Source organism: Pteropus alecto, unplaced genomic scaffold (genome assembly GCF_000325575.1).
Source record: "Pteropus alecto unplaced genomic scaffold, ASM32557v1 scaffold24, whole genome shotgun sequence".
Lineage (NCBI taxonomy): Eukaryota > Metazoa > Chordata > Mammalia > Chiroptera > Pteropodidae > Pteropus > Pteropus alecto.
Genome location: NW_006439192.1, coordinates 23,126,584 through 23,131,078, shown reverse-complemented (window position 1 = coordinate 23,131,078; position 4,495 = coordinate 23,126,584).

Sequence of the window (4,495 nt, the reverse complement as noted above, 5' to 3'; positions counted from 1 at the left end):
ATATGGACCCTCCTTTCAATGAAGTTATAATTTAGTTAGGACAATCCCCATAATAAACTAAAATAACCAAAGCACAGAAAAGTTAAGTATCTTGACTAATAAAGGCTAGAGCTAGGTCCAGATCCTTCTGTTTCTTCTAAGCAACAGCTCTTTCTATTTGCATCAGTGACTCTTTAATGAGAAATCCAATGTTACTTTCTGCTTTTGTTTGAAAAACAAAGATCCATTTAATTATTGCCTTTTGATTCTGAAGCCAGGAAGCAGGTAGAAGGAGGAGGAATTTTCATGTCAGGCTGTTTCTTTAAAGCTGGAGTGTACTAAGCCTGATTTTGAGTTTTTATAGTGTGAGAGTTTCTGACGATCAGAAAAAAAGATTTGAGGTGTGCCAGAGACAATGCTTTTTGAGTATACATGTGCTCACTCACATGTCACAGCTTCTGTTCTAGTTAGGTTGGAGCCATGTCATTTTTCCTAGTTAAGGCTGAAAGAACAAGTCATTTGTGTGAGTTCTGGGCTGAAGCTTGGATGAGTTCTCCATGTTCTCTCTTCCTCTGGCTTGGCAATGGGGCCATGTGTTGAAATGTGAGAGTGCTTATTGCTTGGGTTCTTGAGTAACTAGGTGGAGCTGAGCCCTCATTGACCTACATTGGACTTGAGTGAGAAATACATCTTTATTGTGTTAGGCCTCTGAAATTTTGGAGGGGAGTTTTCTATCACAGGAATATATAGTTTATCATGACTAAATGTACCAAAAAATTCCATGAAAGTTCTGAGAAGCAAAACTAGGGTTGAGAATGAGTGGAGACCAATGACTGACTATATGTATCCATCTCTAACTAAATAAAAAAAATCTTTTAAATTCAATTTATTATAAGATAATTTTAAATTGTAAGCAGCTGGCAGCTTAATCAATATTCTACATACTGCTATTTCAAACAAATAATTTGGTTTTTATAGACAAACCTCAGAGAAATGTCTGGTTCTCATGCTTCAGCTCAGATTTTCTCTTTCTCTCTCATGAGGTGAAGATCTTTGGGGTTCTTGCTGTATAACCCAAGCATAGTGACTCACCTGATGCTAGCCCCCAGAACTGCAAAAACACAGAAAGGAGATTCTAACCAGCCCCAAAGAGCATGTCTTGTTAATTCGACCTAATTTTTAGGTAGAGAAAATTTACAATTTCAGAAAAATATTTGAAAATGATTCAGGTAGTTCTGCTTCTTAGGATTTATTTCCCAGACTACTACCATATTTCTACGACAAAAAAAGTTTAGTGGGTTTAAAAGTAAGTGAAGAAAAAAGGATGATTTCCTTCCTACTGAAGGCTAGTCAAAAGTGTATTTCCTTGCCTTTCTGTTTTACCAAGAGAGGATACAAAATCTAAGTATAGTCCAATTTTGCAAATTGGCTATATAGTGACATTTGATGTCTGAAAGATCTTTCCTGGGATCCCATTCAAAGGGTCAAGTGACTATTTTATTGCAAGAGACTCCTCTCTAAGGTGGTCTTTTGAATGAATCTTGAGAACAGTGGTGCATAATGAGTCTCTTTTTATAAAAGTCCTGGATTGGCACACTCATATTTTCCTACTCCTAGGTATTAACAGAAGCTTTGTCAAATGCAGACGAATATACCAATGCATGTGCCATTAAGTTATAAGTTATGCAGGAATGTTGTCTATCTGTTTATGAACTCCAGCAGGACTGACTTCTGGTTTTATAATTTAAGGAGAGATATTCCTAATATATATGCTAACTCCGGTAGATAAAGGGAAAGTTTATATTTGTGTTTATGTATTATTCTCTGTGGTAGAATATTTCCTCTTAACATATGTTTGAGTAGTACTTAAAAATGCTGGGTTTGTACAGGTTATACTGACAAGTCGATACTCCTAAAAAAAGTCATACATTATATTACCATTTACTCAAAAAGCACATGGACACAAGATGCTACCAAAAAATATTGTCAGTTTTTGAAAGGCAATTCATCTTCATTCATAATCATATGTATGCGCATGCACAACACCAAAGATGTGATGGTAATAATTTCTGTTTTCTAATGCAAATGCCTAGAGCTGCTTTCATGACATTGGCAAATAAATAAATCAGCACTAGCAAATCCAAAATCATTCTCCAGGCAGGGATTCTACTACACAAATCACCAGAGCAAATAAACTCACCACAAAGAGTAATGAGGAAACCTGTGAAATCTGGGTAGGGGCGGCGGGGTGGGGTTGGGAGGTGGTACCTGCTGGGAATCAGGGAAAGAAGGAGAATCAGCACATGATAGGTCACCTATTATAAAACCTGGAAGACAGATCAAAGCTCCATTCCAGCCTAATTAGGTCAAACAAAATGCTGCTTGCATTTATTTCTGAATGGCAACTAAGTTCACAGTGAAATATCTTTGTAATACATTCTGGGAGACAGGATGCTGAGGATGCTGAATGCTGGCAAGAACTAAATCGTGGTAATATTACATTACGGATCTTAGGCAGGGCTTTTAAATACTATAATGAATTCAAGACAGAATAAAATGCAGTAGAAGGCAATTTATGATGTGACTAGATGAGCAGTACTTCACCATTCCAAAGACAGGGGATGCGGAACCAAGGATATGCCAAGAGATGGGACATTTCTGTGGTTAAATATCATCTATTTCACAGTTGTGCCAAAGGCAATTCTTCTCTCTCCTTCAGACCTCATGGTTTAATTTATTTAGTTAGTTTTACATTAATGTGCTCAGCAGCAGCTTTTGGTAATATATTCATATTCTCAACACAAAACATAAATCCTACAGATTTTTTAAAAACATGCATTTAAGAATATAAGCTTATTTCTACCTCGATAAAAAAAAATCCCTCTTATGATGCCCATTTGTAGGAATTCCCTCACCACCTGATGCTTCTGATTTTAATCCTGCCTTTTGGGGTTCGAGGGGTGGCTCAACCTACCAACTCCATATTATAACTCAGCCTGTCCAGAGGTGGTTGCCTCAAGAAGCTCTGGTTATTGTTGGGTCAAACCTGCATCATTGTGTCCTTTGGAGCCCAGTGAGCCAGGGTCCTAATCTTGGCTCTCTCTTGAGGTGAGTCCATTGGGCCAACATTCGTTTTACCTAAAGAAATGGAATTGAACTAGGTGCTCTTTAAGCTTCTTCCAACTCCTGTAATCACAAGGGGAATCATAGAAATGGCCTCTTACATATTTTCCTCTATTTCCTAGCATTTATAAAAAGTTTGTATAGTAATGGTTTTAAAGATAAAGGACTGGAAGGGCCTGTGAGTGGTATCCAGTCCTTTCTCCAGCTGGGTTTAAACTCTTCAGCTAGATGAAGAACTGATCACATTTGAAGGTAATTGGGGAGATAGAAATGAACAAACATTTGTTGAGCATTTACCATGGTTCGGGCTAATTCAATCCTCAGAAAAACACTGGAGGATGGTTGTTACCATTCTGTTTGGCAGCCAGGGACCTTGGGCTCAGCGTTGCGCAGGGTTATTTAGCTGGCAAGAGGCAGAGCTTCGGTTTGTATCCAGCTCCTTCTACTTCTAGAGTCAAAGGCTCGTTTTCCTAAACAACCTCATTAGAAAACACTAACTAAAGTAAGTTCTTCTCAGTACCAAGAATCTGCTAGTAGAAACAATTCATTTAAATGACTATAAAGTGAGGAAGATATGGGCCTCACACTGTTCCCATCGTACAGAGGTAGATGCTGAGGCTTGGAAAGTTTACGATTTGTCCCAGGTCATGAGTATGTCAGTAGAAGCATCAAGGGTAACACTCTAGATGTTTTCTTCTCCATTTTCTTTTCTCCACCTGAGAAGGGTCTAAGGTAGAAGTGAGATCCTGTCTCTAGAGCCTGAGCTGTGAGGTTAATGCCAGCAGCCCTTTCTGTGTATGTCTTTTGAGACTGTTATCTCAGCTTAGTTGTACTTAACAGTGTACACCTTGCAGTGTTGTTGTGAGTTTATTTGGGATAATGCTTGGGCAGAAAAGGGGCTCAGCGAACGTTTCGCTTGTCTCTCAAATGTATGGGGTTTGGATAAAAGCAGACGTCAATGGCTTGTATTTATAGTGATGTTATAACTGAATATTGGAAACACTTTCAGTTTTTTTGAAAACAGAAGGCCTTCACAGGCTGCATTTTGTGTGTCCGGGCCGCTGCTATTGTATAGGCGTGATCACAGACATAAAAAGATTTTCAAAATAATTCAAAAATAATTCTAATAAATTGAAATTTATGCATAAAAAGAACATTTAAAGAAAATATTACCTTCCAAAACAAAAACAAAACCAATGTCTATATATAACGAACATACATAATATTATATAATGTTGCGACCTATGAAATAAAAGTGTTAGCTTTTCACGTGTTAATGCTGGTGTCACCATCTCTTTTGACATACGGTGTGCTATTTAATATTATAAATAAATGTCAGTAGGCATCTTTCACATTGATGAAATTTCTCTGTTAAATCTATAAGAACTACTTG